Raw genomic sequence first — 17,484 nt, 5'->3', positions numbered from 1 at the left:
GCTTCTGGATGGCAGATTGCAGGAACCACTTGGTACTATCAAACCAGCCCAACTTGGCACTGGTGCCACCATGGGTCTGGTCACCATCCTGCCTATTGTAGCTTTTCAGGAGCCAGCCGGTCACTCTCAGCCATAGGCCCCGAGACACAAAACTCGGCCCGTTTCCCTGGCAAACAAAAGTAAGCTGCCCCGCTTCTGGATGGCAGATTGCAGGAGCTACTTAGTACTATCAAATCAGCCCGACTTGGCACAGGTGCCACCTTGGATCTGGGAACCATCCTGTGTATCGTGGATTTTCAGGGGCCAGCCAGCCACTCTCAGCCATATGCCCCCAAAAACAAACCACGGACCTTTTCTCTGGCAAACAAAAATCAACTGCCCCACTTCTGGATGGCAGATTGCAGGAGCCACTTGGGACTATCACACCAGCACAACATGGCACTGCTGCCAACTTGGATCTCGGAACAATCCTACGTATCGTACATATTCAGGAACCAGCCGAACACTCCCAGCCACAGGCCCCCAAACACAAACAAAGGCCCATTTCCCTGGAAAACAAAACTCAGCTGCCCCGCTTCTGGATGGCAGTTTGCAGGAGCCACTTGGTACTATCAAACCAGCCCAACTTGGCACTGGTGCCACCTTGGGTCTGGGAACCATCCTGCCTATCGTGGATTTTAAGGAGCCAGCCGGCTACTCCCAGCCACAGGCCCCCAACAAAAACCACGGCCCTTTTTTCTGGCAAACAAAACTTAGCTGCCTCACTTCTGGATGGCAGATTGCAGGAGCCACTTGGTGTAATCAAACCAGCCCGACTTGGCACTGGTGCCACCTTGGGTCTGGGAACCATCCTGCGTATCGTGGATTCTAAGGAGCCAGCCGGCCACTGCCAGCCACAGGCCCCCAAACAAAATCAACGGCGCTGTTCCCTGGAAAACAAAACACGCCTGCCAACTTTTTGATGGAGTTTGCAGGAGCCACTTGGTACTATCAAACCAGCCCGACTTGGCACTGGTGCCACCTTGGGTCTGGGAAACATCCTGCGTATCGTGGATTCTTAGGAGCCAGCCGGCCACTCCTAGCCACAGGCCCCCAAACAAAAACCTAGGCCTATTTCTCTGGCAAACAAAAGTAAGCTGCCCCGCTTCTGGATGGCAGATTGCAGGAGACACTTGGTACTATCAAACCAGCCCAACTTGGCACTGGTGCCACCTTGGATCTGGGAACCATGCTGTGTATCGTGGATATTCAGGGGCCAGCCGGCCACTCTCAGCCATATGTCCCCAAACAGAAACCTCGGCCCGTTTCTCTGGCAAACAAAACTCAACTGCCCCTCTTCTGGATGGCAAATTGCAGGATGAACTTGATACTAAAACCGCAGGCCGACTTGGTAGTGGTGACACCTTGGGCCTGGGAACCATCATGCGTATCGAGCATTTTAAGGAGCCAGCCGGCCACTCCCAGCAATATGCCCCCAAAAACAATCCACGGAATTTTTCTCTGGCAAACAAAATCAGCTGCCCCGCTTCTGGATGGCAGATTGCAGGAGCCACTTTGCACCATCAAACCAGCCCGACTTGGCACTGGTGCCACCTTGCATCTGGGAACCATGCTGCCTAGCGTGGATTTTCAGGAGCCAGCCGGCCACTCTCAGCCATAGGCCCCCAAACAAAACCCACGGCCCGTTTCCCTGGCAAACAAAATTAAGCTGCCCCGCTTCTGGATGGCAGATTGCAGGACGCACTTGGTAGTATCAAACCAGCCCGACTTGGCACTGGTGCCACCTTGGGTCTGGGAACCATCATGCGTATCGTGGGTTCAAAGGAGCCAGCCGGCCACTCCCAGCCACAGGCCCCCAAATACAAACAACGGCGCTTTTCCCTGGAAAACAAATCTCGCCTGCCAACTTTTTCATGGCAGATTGCAGGAGCCACTTGGTACTATCAAACCAGCCCAACTTGGCACTGGTGCCACCATGGGTCTGGTCACCATCCTGCCTATTGTAGCTTTCCAGGAGCCAGCCGGTCACTCCCAGCCATAGGTCCCCAGTCACAAACCTCGGCCCGTTTCCCTGGCAAACAAAAGTAAGCTGCCCCGCTTCTGGATGGCAGATTGCAGGAGCCCCTTGGTACTATCAAACCAGCCAAACTCGGCACTGGTGCCACCTCTGGTCTGGGAACCATGCTGCGTAACGCAGATTCTAAGGCGCCAGTCGGCCACTCCCAGCCACAAGCCCCCAAACACAAACAACGGCGCTATTCTCTGGCAAACAAAACTCCACTGCCCCTCTTCTGGATGGCAAATTGCAGGACGCACTTGGTACTATAAAAACAGCCCGACTTGGCACTGGTGCCACCTTGGGTCTGGGAACCATCCTGCGTACCGATCTTTTTAATGAGACAGCCGGTCACTCCCAGCCATATGCCCCCAAACACAACCCACGGCCCTTTTCTCTGGCAAACAAAACTCAACTGCACCGCTTCTGGATGGCAGATTGCAGGAGCCACTTGGTACTATCAAACCAGCCCGACTTGGCACTGGTGCCACCTTGGGTCTGGGAACCATCCTGCGTATTGTGGGTTGTCAGGAGCCAGCCGAACACTCTCGGCCACAGACCCCAATCAAAAACAACGGCCCGTTTCACAGGCAAACAAAACTCAGCTGCCACGCTTCTGGATGGGAGATTGCAGGAGGCACTTGACACTGTGAAACCAGCCCCACTTGGCACTGGTGCCACCTTGGGTCTGGGAACCATGCTGCGTATCATGGATTTTCAGGAGCCAGCCGGCCACTCCCAGCCACAGGCCCCCAAACACAAACCACAGCCTTTTTCTCTGGCAAACAAAATTCAGCTGCCCCGCTTCTGGATGGCAGATTGCAGGAGCCACTTGGGACTATCACACCAGCACAACATGGCACTGCTGCCACCTTGGATCTGGGAACCATCCGTCCTATCGTGGATTTTCAGGGGCCAGCCGGTCACTCTCAGCCATAGGCCCCAAACACAAACCACGGCCCTTTTCTCTGGAAAACAAAACTCAACTGCCCCTCTTCTGGATGGCAGATTGCAGGAGCCACTGGGTACTATGAAACCAGCCCTACTTGGCACTGGTGCCACCTTGGGTCTGGGAACCATGCTGCGTATCATGGATTTTCAGGAGCCAGCCGGCCACTGCCAGCCACAGGCCCCGAAACACAAACAACAGCCTTTTTCTCTGGCAAACAAAATTCAGCTGCCCCGCTTCTGGATGGCAGATTGCAGGAACCACTTGGTACTAACAAACCAGCCCGACTTGGCACTGGTGCCACCTTGGGTCTGGGAACCATCCTGCGTATTGTGGGTTGTCAGGAGCCAGCCGAACACTCTCGGCCACAGACCCCAATCAAAAACAACGGCCCGTTTCACAGGCAAACAAAACTCAGCTGCCCCGCTTCTGGATGGGAGATTGCAGGAGGCACTTGACACTGTGAAACCAGCCCCACTTGGCACTGGTGCCACCTTGGGTCTGGGAACCATGCTGCGTATCATGGATTTTCAGGAGCCAGCCGGCCACTCCCAGCCACAGGCCCCCAAACACAAACCACAGCCTTTTTCTCTGGCAAACAAAATTCAGCTGCCCCGCTTCTGGATGGCAGATTGCAGGAGCCACTTGGGACTATCACACCAGCACAACATGGCACTGCTGCCACCTTGGATCTGGGAACCATCCGTCCTATCGTGGATTTTCAGGGGCCAGCCGGTCACTCTCAGCCATAGGCCCCAAACACAAACCACGGCCCTTTTCTCTGGAAAACAAAACTCAACTGCCCCTCTTCTGGATGGCAGATTGCAGGAGCCACTGGGTACTATGAAACCAGCCCTACTTGGCACTGGTGCCACCTTGGGTCTGGGAACCATGCTGCGTATCATGGATTTTCAGGAGCCAGTCGGCCACTGCCAGCCACAGGCCCCGAAACACAAACAACAGCCTTTTTCTCTGGCAAACAAAATTCAGCTGCCCCGCTTCTGGATGGCAGATTGCAGGACGCACTTGGTACTAACAAACCAGCCCGACTTGGCACTGGTGCCACCTTGGGTCTGGGAACCATCCTGCGTATCGTGGATTCTAAGGAGCCAGCTGGCCAGTCCCAGCCACAGGCCCCAAAACACACACAACGGTGCTTTTCCCTGGAAAACAAAACTCGCCTGCCAAACATTTGATGGCAGATTGCAGGAGCCACTTGGTACTATCAAACCAGCCCAACTTGGCACTGGTGCCACCATGGGTCTGGTCACCATCCTGCCTATCGTAGCTTTTCAGGAGCCAGCCGGTCACTCCCAGCCATAGGCCCCCAGACAAATACCTCGGCCCGTTTCCCTGGCAAACAAAAGTAAGCTGCCCCGCTTCTGGATGGCAGATTGCAGGAACCACTTGGTAGTATCAAACCAGCCCGACTTTGCACTGTTGCCACCTTGGGTCTGGGAACCATCCGGCGTATCGTGTGTTGAAAGGAGCCAGCCGGCCACTCCCAGCCACAGGCCTCCAATCAAAAACAACGGCGCTTTTCCCTGGAAAACAAAACTCAACTGCCCTTCTTCTGGATGGAAAATTGCAGGACGCACTTGGTACTACAAAAACAGCCAAACTAGGCAATGGTGCCACCATGGATCTGGGAACCATCCTGCGTATCGAGCTTCTTAAGGAGCCAGCCGGCCACTCCCAGCCATATGCCCCCAAAAACAAACCACGGAACTTTACTCTGGCAAACAAAGATCCGCTGCCCCCCGTCAGGATGGCAGATTGCAGGAGCCACTTGGTACTATCAAACGAGCCCGACTTGGCCCTGGTGCCACCTTGAGTCTGGGAACCATCCTGCGTATTGTGGATTGTCAGTAGCCAGTCGACCATTCTCGGCCACAGACCCCAATCAAAAACAACGGCCGGTTCACAGGCAAAAGAACTCAGCTGCCCCGTTTCTGGATGGGAGACTGCATGAGGCACTTGACACTGTCAAACCAGCCCCACTTGGCACTGGTGCCATCTTGGGTCTGGGAACCATGCTGCGTATCATGGATTTTCAGGAGCCAACTGGCCACTGCCAGCCACAGGCCCCCAAACACAAACCTCGGCCCGTTTCCCTGGAAAACAAAAGTAAGCTACCCCGCTTCTGGATGGCAGATTGCAGGAACCACTTGGTACTATCAAACCAGCCCGACTTGGCACTGGTGCCATCTTGGGTCTGGGAACCATCCTGCGTATCGTGGATTCTAAGGAGCCAGCCGGCCACTCCCAGCCACAGGCCCGCAAACACAAACAACGGCGCTTTTCCCTGGAAAACAAAACTCGCCTGCCAACGTTTTGATGGCAGATTGCAGGAGCCACTTGGTACTATCAAATCAGCCCAACTTGGCACTGGTGCCACCATGGGTCTGGTCACCATCCTGCCTATCGTAGCTTTTCACGAGCCAGCCGGTCACTCCCAGCCATAGGCCTCTAGACAAAAACCTCGGCCCGTTTCCCTGGCAAAAAAAAGTAAGCTACCCCGCTACTGGATGGCAGATTGCAGGAGCCACTTTGCACCATCAAACTAGCCCGACTTGGCACTGGTGCCACCTCTGGTCTGGGAACAATGCTGCGTATCGTGGATTCTAAGGAGCCAGCCGGCCACTCCCAGCCACAGGCCCCCAAACACAAACAACGGCGCTTTTTCCTGGAAAACAAAACTCGCCTGCCAACTTTTTGATGGCAGATTGCAGGAGCCACTGGGTACTATGAAACCAGCCCAACTTGGCACTGGTGCCACCATGGGTCTGGTCACCATCCTGCCTATCGTAGCTTTTCAGGACCTAGCCGGTCACTCCCAGCCATAGGCCCCCAGACAAAAAGCTCGGCCCATTTCCCTGGCAAACAAAAGTAAGCTGCCCCGCTTCTGGATGGCAGATTGCAGGATCCACCTGTTATAATCAAACCAGCCCAACTTGGCACTGGTGCCACCACTGGTCTGGGAACCATCCTGCGTATCGTGGATTCTAAGGAGCCAGCCGGCCACTCCCAGCCACAGGCCCCCAAACACAAACAACGGCGCTTTTCCCTGGAAAACAAAACTCGCCTGCCAACTTTTTGATGGCAGATTGCAGGAGCTACTTGGTACTATCAAACCAGCCCAACTTGGCACTGGTGCCACCTCTGGTCGGGTCACCATCCTGCCTATCGTAGCTTTTCAGGAGCCAGCCGGTCACTCCCAGCCATAGGCCCCCAGACAAAAACCTCGGCCCGTTTCCCTGGCAAACAAAAGTAAGCTGCCCCGCTTCTGGATGGCAGATTGCAGGACGCAATTGGTACTATCAAACCAGCCCAACTTGGAAATGGTGCCACCTTGGGTCTGGGAACCATCCTGCGTATCGTGGATTCTAAGGAGCCAGCCGGTCACTCCCAGCCACAGGCCCCCAAATACAAACCACAGCGCTTTTCCCTGGAAAACAAAACTCGCCTGCCAACTTTTTGATGACAGATTGCAGGAGCCACTTGGTACTATCAAATCAGCCCAACTTGGCACTGGTGCCACCATGGGTCTGGTCACCATCCTGCCTATCGTAGCTTTTCAGGAGCCAGCCGGTCACTCCCAGCCATAGGCCCCCAGACACAAACCTCGGCCCGTTTCCCTGGCAAACAAAAGTAAGCTGCCCCGCTTCTGGATGGCAGATTGCAGGAGCCACTTTGCACCATGAAACTGGCCCGACATGTCACTGGTGCCACCTCAGGTCTGGGAACCATCCTGAGTATCGTGGATTCCAATTAGCAAGACGACCACTCCCAGCCACAGGCCCCCAAACACAAAGAACGGCGCTTTTCCCTGGAAAACAAAACTCGCCTGCCAACTTTTTGATGGCAGATTGCAGGAGCCACTTGGTACTATCAAACCAGCCCAACTTGGCACTGGTGCCACCATGGGTCTGGTCACCATCCTGCCTATCGTAGCTTTTCAGGAGCCAGCCGGTCACTCCCAGCCATAGGCCCCCAGACACAAAGCTCGGCCCGTTTCCCTGGCAAACAAAAGTAAGCTGCCCCGCTTCTGGATGGCAGATTGCAGGATCCACTTGTTATTATCAAACCAGCCCGACTTGGTACTGGTGCCACCTCTGGTCTGGGAACCATCCTGCGTATCGTGGATTCTAAGGAGCCAGCCGGCCACTCCCAGCCACAGGCCCCCAAAAAAAAACAACGGCGCTTTTCCCTGGAAAACAAAACTCGCCTGCCAACATTTTGATGGCAGATTGCAGGAACCACTTGGTACTATCAAACCAGCCCAACTTGGCACTGGTGCCACCTTGGGTCTGGGAACCATCCGGCGTATCGTGTGTTGAAAGGAGCCAGCCGGCCACTCCAGCCACAGGCCCGCAGACAAAAACAACGGCGCTTTTCCCTGGAAAACAAAACTCGCCTGCTGACTTTTTGATGGAAGATTGCAGGAGCCACTTTGTACTTTGAAATCAGCCGAACATGGCTCTGGTGCCACCATGGGTCTGGTCACCATCCTGCCTATCGTAGCTTTTCACGAGCCAGCCGGTCACTCCCAGCCATAGGCCCCCAGACACAAAGCTCGGCCCGTTTCCCTGGCAAACAAAAGTAAGCTGCCCCGCTTCTGGATGGCAGATTGCAGGACGCACTTGGTACTATCAAACCAGCCCAACTTGGCACTGGTGCCACCTCAGGTCTGGGAACCATCCTGCGTATTGTGGATTCTAAGGAGCCAGCCGGCCACTCCCAGCCACAGGCCCCCAAACACAAACAACGGCGCTTTTCCCTAGAAAACAAAACTCGCCTGCCAAATTTTGATGGCAGATTACAGGAGCCACTTGGTACTATCAAACCAGCCCAACTTGGCACTGGTGCCACCATGGGTCTGGTCACCATCCTGCCTATCGTAGCTTTTCAGGAGCCAGCCGGTCACTCCCAGCCATAGACCCCAGACACAAAGCTCGGCCCGTTTCCCTGGCAAACAAAAGTAAGCTGCCCCGCTTCTGGATGGCAGATTGCAGGAGCCACTTTGCAACATCAAACTAGCCGGACTTGGCACTGGTGCCACCTCAGGTCTGGGAACCATCCTGCGTATCGTGGATTCTAAGGAGCCAGCCGGCCACTCCCAGCCACAGGCCCTCAAACACAAACAACGGCGCTTTTCCCTGGAAAACAAAACTCGCCTGACAACTTTTTGATGGCAGATTGCAGGAGCCACTTGGTACTATCAAACCAGCCCAACTTGGCACTGGTGCCACCATGGGTCTGGTCACCATCCTGCCTATCGTAGCTTTTCAGGAGCCAGCCGGTCACTCCCAGCCATAGGCCCCCAGACAAATACCTCGGCCCGTTTCCCTGGAAAACAAAAGTAAGCTGCCCCACTTCTGGATGGCAGATTGCAGGACGCACTTGGTACTATCAAACCAGCCCGACTTGGCACTGGTGCCACGTCAAGTCTGGGAACCATCCTGCGTATCGTGGATTCTAAGGAGCCAGCCGGCCACTCCCAGCCACAGGCCCTCAAACACAAACAACGACGCTTTTCCCTGGAAAAGAAAACTCGCCTGCCAACTTTTTGATGGCAGATTGCAGGAGCCACTTGGTACTATCAAACCAGCCCAACTTGGCACTGGTGCCACCATGGGTCTGGTCACCATCCTGCCTATCGTAGCTTTTCAGGAGCCAGCCGGTCACTCCCAGCCATAGGCCCCAAGACACAAAGCTCGGCCCGTTTCCCTGGCAAAAAAAAGAAAGCTGCCCCGCTTCTGGATGGCAGATTGCCGGACGCACTTGGTACTATCAAACCAGCCCAATGTGGCACTGGTGCCACCTCTGGTCTGGGAACCATCCTGCGTATCGTGGATTCTAATTAGCCATCCGGCCACTCCCAGCCACAGGCCCCCAAACACAAACAACGACGCTTTTCCCTGGAAAACAAAACTCGCCTGCCAAATTTTGATGACAGATTGCAGGAGCCACTTGGTGCTATCAAACCAGCCTAACTTGGCACTGGTGCCACCATGGGTCTGGTCACCATCCTGCACATCGTAGCTCTTCAGGAACCAGCCGGTCATTCCCAGCCATAGGCCCCCAGACACAAAGCTCGACCCGTTTCCGTGGCAAACAAAAGTAAGCTGCCCCGCTTCTGGATGGCAGATTGCAGGAGCCACTTGGTATAATCAAACCAGCCCGACTTGGCACTGGTGCCACCTCTGGTCTGGGAACCATCCTGCGTATCGTGGATTCTAAGGAGCCAGCCGGCCACTCCCAGCCGCAGGCCCTCAAACCCAAAACACGGCGCTTTTCCCTGGAAAACAAAACTCGCCTGCCAAATTTTGATGGCAGATTGCAGGAGCCACTTGGTACTATCAAACCAGCCCAACTTGGCACTGGTGCCACCATGGGTCTGGTCACCATCCTGCCTATGGTAGCTTTTCAGGAGCCATCCGGTCACTCCCAGCCATAGGCCCCCAGACACAAACCTCGGCCCGTTTCCCTGGCAAACAAAAGTAAGCTGCCCCGCTTCTTGATGGCAGATTGCAGGAACCACTTGGTATTATCAAACCAGCCCAACTTGGCACTGGTGCCACCTTGGGTCTGGATACCATGCTGCGTATCGTGGATTCTAAGGAGCCAGCCGGCCACTCCCAGCCACAGGCCCCCAAACACAAACAACGGCGCTTTTCCCTGGAAAATAAAACTCGCCTGCCAACTTTTTGATGGCAGATTGCAGGAGCAACTTGCTACTATCAAATCAGCCCAACTTGGCACTGGTGCCACCATGGGTCTGGTCACCATCCTGCCTATCGTAGCTTTTCAGGAGCCAGCCGGTCACTCCCAGCCATAGGCCCCCAGACAAAAACCTCGGCCATTTTCCCTGGCAAACAAAAGTAAGCTACCCCGCTTCTGCTTGGCAGATTGCAGGAGCCACTTTGCAGCATCAAACTAGCCCGACTTGGCACTGGTGCCACGTCAGGTCTGGGAACCATCCTGCGTATCGTGGATTCCAATTAGCAAGCCGGCCACTCTCAGCCACAGGCCCCCAAACACAAAGAACGGCGCTTTTCCCTGGAAATCAAAACTCGCCTGCCAAATTTTTGATGGCAGATTGCAGGAGCCACTTGGTAATATCAAATCAGCCCAACTTGGCACTGGTGCCACCATGGGTCTGGTCACCATCCTGCCTATCGTAGCTTTTCAGGAGCCAGCCGGTCACTCCCAGCCATAGGCCCCCAGACACAAACCTCGGCCCGTTTCCCTGGAAAACAAAAGTAAGCTGCCCCGCTTCTGGATGGCAGATTGCAGGAGCCACTTTGCACCATCAAACTGGCCCGACTTGTCACTGGTGCCACCTCAGGTCTGGGAACCATCCTGCGTATCGTGGATTTTCAGGGGCCAGCCAGCCACTCTCAGCCATATGCCCCCAAAAACAAACCACGGACCTTTTCTCTGGCAAACAAAAATCAACTGCCCCACTTCTGGATGGCAGATTGCAGGAGCCACTTGGGACTATCACACCAGCACAACATGGCACTGCTGCCAACTTGGATCTCGGAACAATCCTACGTATCGTACATATTCAGGAACCAGCCGAACACTCCCAGCCACAGGCCCCCAAACACAAACAAAGGCCCATTTCCCTGGAAAACAAAACTCAGCTGCCCCGCTTCTGGATGGCAGTTTGCAGGAGCCACTTGGGACTATCAAACCAGCCCGACTTGGTAATGGTACCACCTTGGATCTGGGAACCATCCGGCGTATCGTGGATTTTCAGGGGCCAGCCGGTCATTCCCAGCCATATGCCCCCAAACACAAACCTCGGCCCTTTTCTCTGGCAAACAAAACTCAACTGCCCCTCTTCTGGATGGCAAATTGCAGGACGCACTTGGTACTACAAAAAGAGCCCGACTTGGCAGTGGTGCCACCTTGGCTCTGGGAACCATCCTGCGTATCGAGCATTTTAAGGAGCCAGCCGGCAATTCCCAGCCGTATGCCCCAATAAGAAACCATGGACATTTTCTCTGGCAAAAAAAACTCAGCTGTCCCGCTTCTGGATGGCAGATTGCAGGAGTCACTTTGAACCCTACAACCAGCCTTACTTGGCACTGGTGCCACCTTGGATCTGGGAACCATCCTGCCTATCGTTGATTTTCAGGGGCCAGCCGGCCACTCTCAGCCATAGGCCCCCAAACACAAACCACAGCCCTTTTCTCTAGCAAACAAAATTCAACTGCCCCGCTTCTGGATGGCAAATTGCAGGAGCCACTGGGTACTACAAAAACAGCCTGACTTGGCACTGGTGCCACCTTGCGTCTGGTTACCATGCGGCGTATCGTGCATTTTAAGGAGCCAGGTGGCCACTCCCAGCCATATGCCCCTAAACACAACCCACGGGCCTTTTCTCTGGCAAACAAAACTCAGCTGCCCCGCTTCTGGATGGCAGATTGCAGGAGCCACTTGGTACTATCAAACCAGCCCAATTTGGCACTGGTGCCACCATGGGTCTGGTCACCATCCTGCCTATCGTAGCTTTTCAGGAGCCAGCCGGTCACTCCCAGCCTTAGGCCCACAGACACAAAACTCGGCCCGTTTCCCTGACAAACAAAAGTAAGCTGTCCCGCTTCTGGATGGCAGATTGCAGGAGCCACTTGCTACTATCAAACCACCCGACTTGGCACTGGTGCCACCTCTGGTCTGGGAACCATCCTGCGTATCGTAGATTCTAATTAGCCATCCGTCCACTCCCAGGCACAGGCCCCCAAACACAAACAACGGCGCTTTTCCCTGGAAAACAAAACTCGTCTGCCATCTTTTTGATGGCAGATTGCCGGAGCCACTTGGTACTATCAAACCAGCCCAACTTGGCACTGGTGCCACCATGGGTCTGGTCACCATCCTGCCTATCGTAGCTTTTCAGGAGCCAGCCGGCCACTCCCTGCCACAGGCCCCCAAACACAAACAACGGCGCTTTTCCCTGGAAAACAAAATTCGCCTGCCAACTTTTTGATGGCAGATTGCAGGAGCCACTTGGTACTATCAAATCAGCCCAACTTGGCACTGGTGCCACCATGGGTCTGGTCAACATCCTTCCTATCGTAGCTTTTCAGGAGCCAGCCGGTCACTCCCAGCCATAGGCCCTCAGACCCAAACCTCGGCCCGTTTCCCTGGCAAACAAAAGTAAGCTGCCCCGCTTCTGGATGGCAGATTGCAGGAGCCACTTGGTAGTATCAAACCAGCCCTACTTGGTACTGGTGCCAACTTGGGTCTGGGAAACATCCTGCGTATCGTGGCTTCTAAGGAGCCAGCCGGCCACTCCCAGCCACAGGCCCCCAAACACAAACAACGGCGCTTTTCCCTGGAAAACAAAACTCGCCTACCAACATTTTGATGGCAGATTGCAGGAGCCACTTGGTACTATCAAATCAGCCGAACTTGGCACTGGTGCCACCATGGGTCTGGTAACCATCCTGCCTATCGTACCTTTTCAGGAGCCAGTTGGTCACTCCCAGCCATAGGCCCCCAGACAAAAACCTCGGCTCCTTTCCCTGGCAAACAAAAGTAAGCAGCCCTGCTTCTGGATGGCAGATTGCAGGAGCCACTTTGCACCATCCAACTGGCCCGACTTGTCACTGTTGCCACCTCTGGTCTGGGAACCATCCTGCGTATCGTGGATTCTAATTAGCCAGCCGGCCACTCCCAGCCACAGGCCCCCAAACACAAACAACGGCGCTTTTCCCTGGAAAACAAAACTCGCCTGACAACTTTTTGATGGCAGATTGCAGGAGCCACTTGGTACTATCAAACCAGCCCAACTTGGCACTGGTGCCACCATGGGTCTGGTCACCATCCTGCCTATCGTAGCTTTTCAGGAGCCAGCCGGTCACTCCCAGCCATAGGCCCCCAGACACAAAGCTCGGCCCGTTTCCCTGGCAAACAAAAGTAAGCTGCCCCGCTTCTGGATGGCAGATAGTAGGACGCACTTGTTACTATCAAACCAGCCCGACTTGGCACTGGTGCCACCACTGGTCTGGGAACCATCCTGCGTATCGTGGATTCTAATTAGCCAGCCGGCCAATCCCAGCCACAGGCACCCAAACACAAACAACGGCGCTTTTCCCTGGAAAACAAAACTCGCCTGCCAACTTTTTGATGGCAGATTGCAGGAGCCACTTGGTACTATCAAACCAGCCCAACTTGGCACTGGTGCCACCATGGGTCTGGTCACCATCCTGCCTATCGTAGCTTTTCAGGAGCCAGCCGGTCACTCCCAGCCATAGGCCCCCAGACAAATACCTCGGCCCGTTTCCCTGGAAAACAAAAGTAAGCTGCCCCGCTTCTGGATGGCAGATTCCAGGACGCACTTGGTAGTATCAAACAAGCCCAACTGGGCACTGGTGCCACCTTGGGTCTGGGAACCATCCTGCGTATCGTGGATTCTAAGGAGCCAGCCGGCCACTCCCTGCCACAGGCCCCCAAACACAAACAACGGCGCTTTTCCCTGGAAAACAAACTCGCCTGCCAACTTTTTGATGGCAGATTGCAGGAGCCACTTGGTACTATCAAACCAGCCCAACTTGGCACTGGTGCCACCATGGGTCTGGTCACCATCCTGCCTATCGTAACTTTTCAGGAGCCAGCCGGTCACTCCCAGCCATAGGCCCCCAGACAAAAACCTCGGCCCGTTTCCCTGGCAAACAAAAGTAAGCTGCCCCGCTTCTGGATGGCAGATTCCCGGACGCACTTGGTACTATCAAACCAGCCCAACTTGGCACTGGTGCCACCTCTGATCTGGGAACCATGCTGAGTATCGTGGATTCTAAGGAGCCAGCCGGCCACTCCCAGCCACAGGCCCCCAAACACAAACAACGGCGCTTTTCCCTGGAAAACAAAACTCGCCTGCCAAGTTTTTGATGGCAGATTGCAGGAGCCACTTGGTACTATCAAACCAGCCCAACTTGGCACTGGTGCCGTCATGGGTCTGGTCACCATCCTGCCTATCGTAGCTTTTCACGAGCCAGCCGGTCACTCCCAGCCATAGGCCCCCAGACAAAAACCTCGGCCCGTTTCCCTGGAAAACAAAAGTAAGCTGCCCCGCTTCTGGATGGCAGATGGCAGGAACCACTTGGTACTATCAAACCAGCCCAACTTGGCACTGGTGCCACCTTGGGTCTGGGAACCATCCTGCGTATCGTGGATTCTAAGGAGCCAGCCGGTCGCTCCCAGCCACAGGCCCCCAAACAAAACCACAGGGCTATTTCCTGGAAAACAAAACTCGCCTGCCAAGTTTTTGATGGTAGATTGCAGGAGCCACTTGGTACTATCAAACCAGCCCAACTTGGCACTGGTGCCACCATGGGTCTGGTCGCCATCCTGCCTATCGTAGCTTTTCAGGAGCCAGCCGGTCACTCCCAGCCATAGGCCCCCAGACACAAACCTCGGCCCGTTTCCCTGGCAAACAAAAGTAAGCTACCCCGCTTCTGGATGGCAGATTGCAGGAGCCACTTGGTACTATCAAACCAGCCCGACTTGGCACTGGTGCCACCTCAGGTCTGGGAACCATCCTGCGTATCGTGGATTCTAAGGAGCCAGCCGGCCACTCCCAGCCATAGGCCCCCAAACAAAAACAACGGCGCTTTTCCCTGGAAAACAAAACTTGCCTGCTAACTTTTTGATGGCAGATTGCAGGAGCCACTTGGTACTATCAAACCAGCCCAACTTGGCACTGGTGCCACCATGGGTCTGGTCACCATCCTGCCTATCGTAGCTTTTCAGGAGCCAGCCGGTCACTCCCAGCCATAGGCCCCCAGACACAAAGCTCGACCCGTTTCCCTGGCAAACAAAAGCAAGCTGCCCCGCTTCTGGATGGCAGATTGCAGGAGCCACTTGGTACTATCAAACCAGCCCATCTTGGCATTGGTGCCACCTCTAGTCTGGGAACCATCCTGCGTATCGTGGATTCTAAGGAGCCAGCCGGTCACTCCCAGCCACAGGCCCCCAAACACAAACCACAGCGCTTTTCCCTGGAAAACAAAACTCGCCTGCCAACATTTTGATGGCAGATTGCAGGAGCCACTTGCTACTATCAAATCAGCCCAACTTGGCACTGGTGCCACCATGGGTCTGGTCACCATCCTGCCTATCGTAGCTTTTCAGGAGACAGCCGGTCCCTCCCTGCCATAGGCCCCCAGAGAAAAACCTCGGCCCATTTCCCTGGCAAACAAAAGTAAGCTGCCCCGCTTCTGGATGGCAGATTCCAGGACGCACTTGGTAGTATCAAACCAGCCCAACTTGGCACTGGTGCCACCTTGGGTCTGGGAACCATCCTGCGTATCGTGGATTCTAAAGAGCCAGCCGGTCACTCCCAGCCACAGGCCCCCAGACACAAACAACGGCGCTTTTCCCTGGACAACAAAACTCGCCTGCCAGATTTTGATGGCAGATTCCCGGAGCCACTTGGTACTATCAAACCAGCCCAACTTGACACTGGTGCCGTCATGGGTCTGGTCACCATCCTGCCTATCGTAGCTTTTCAGGAGCCAGCCGGTCACTCCCAGCCATAGGCCCCCAGACACAAAGCTCGGCCCGTTTCCCTGGCAAACAAAAGTAAGTTATCCCGCTTCTGGATGGCAGATTGCAGGAGCCACTTTTCACCATCAAACCAGCCCGACTTGGCATTGCTGCCACCTCTGGTCTGGGAACCATCCTGCGTATCGTGGATTCTAAGGAGCCAGCCGGCCACTCCCAGCCACAGGCCCGCAAACACAAACAACGGCGCTTTTCCCTGGAAAACAAAACTCGCCTGACAACTTTTTGATGGCAGATTGCAGGAGCCACTTGGTACTATCAAACCAGCCCAACTTGGCACTGGTGCCACCATGGGTCTGGGAACCATCCTGCCTATCGTAGCTTTTCAGGAGCCAGCCGGTCACTCCCAGCCATAGCCCCCAGACACAAACCTCGGCCCGTTTCCCTGGCAAACAAAAGTAAGCTGCCCCGCTTCTGGATGGCAGATTGCAGGACGCACTTGGTACTATCAAACCAGCCCAACTTGGCACTGGTGCCACCTCAGGTCTGGGAACCATCGTGCGTATCGTGGATTCTAAGGAGCCAGCCAGCCACTCCCAGCCATAGGCCCCCAAACAAAAACAACGGCGCTTTTCCCTGGAAAACAAAACTTGCCTGCCAACTTTTTGATGGCAGATTGCAGGAGCCACTTGGTACTATCAAACCAGCCCAACTTGGCACTGGTGCCACCATGGGTCTGGTCACCATCCTGCCTATCGTAGCTTTTCAGGAGCCACCCGGTCACTCCCAGCCGTAGGCCCACAGACACAAAACTCGGCCGGTTTCCCTGACAAACAAAAGTAAGCTGTCCCGCTTCTGGATGGCAGATTGCAGGAGCCACTTGCTACTATCAAACCACCCGACTTGGCACTGGTGCCACCTCTGGTCTGGGAACCATCCTGCGTATCGTAGATTCTAATTAGCCATCCGTCCACTCCCAGGCACAGGCCCCCAAACACAAACAACGGCGCTTTTCCCTGGAAAACAAAACTCGTCTGCCATCTTTTTGATGGCAGATTGCCGGAGCCACTTGGTACTATCAAACCAGCCCAACTTGGCACTGGTGCCACCATGGGTCTGGTCACCATCCTGCCTATCGTAGCTTTTCAGGAGCCAGCCGGCCACTCCCTGCCACAGGCCCCCAAACACAAACAACGGCGCTTTTCCCTGGAAAACAAAATTCGCCTGCCAACTTTTTGATGGCAGATTGCAGGAGCCACTTGGTACTATCAAATCAGCCCAACTTGGCACTGGTGCCACCATGGGTCTGGTCAACATCCTGCCTATCGTAGCTTTTCAGGAGCCAGCCGGTCACTCCCAGCCATAGGCCCCCAGACCCAAACCTCGGCCCGTTTCCCTGGCAAACAAAAGTAAGCTGCCCCGCTTCTGGATGGCAGATTGCAGGAGCCACTTGGTAGTATCAAACCAGCCCTACTTGGTACTGGTGCCAACTTGGGTCTGGGAAACATCCTGCGTATCGTGGATTCTAAGGAGCCAGCCGGCCACTCCCAGCCACAGGCCCCCAAACACAAACAAGGGCGCTTTTCCCTGGAAAACAAAACTCTCCTGCCAACTTTTTGATGGCAGATTGCAGGAGCCACTTGGTACTATCAAACCAGCCCAACTTGGCACTGGTGCCACCATGGGTCTGGTCACCATCCTGCCTATCGTAGCTTTTCAGGAGCCAGCCGGCCACTCCCAGCCATAGGCCCCCAGACACAAACCTCGGCCCGTTTCCCTGGCAAACAAAAGTAAGCTGCCCCGCTTCTGGATGGCAGATTCCCGGACGCACTTGTTACAATCAAACCAGCCCAACTTGGCACTGGTGCCACCTCTGGTCTGGGAACCATGCTGAGTATCGTGGATGCTAAGGAGCCAGCCGGCCACTCCCAGCCACAGGCACCCAAACACAAACAACGGC

The sequence above is a fragment of the Melospiza melodia genome, chromosome 3, assembly GCF_035770615.1.
Source record: "Melospiza melodia melodia isolate bMelMel2 chromosome 3, bMelMel2.pri, whole genome shotgun sequence".
In the NCBI taxonomy this organism is placed as follows: Eukaryota; Metazoa; Chordata; class Aves; order Passeriformes; family Passerellidae; genus Melospiza; species Melospiza melodia.
Note: the sequence above shows the minus strand (reverse complement) of the source record.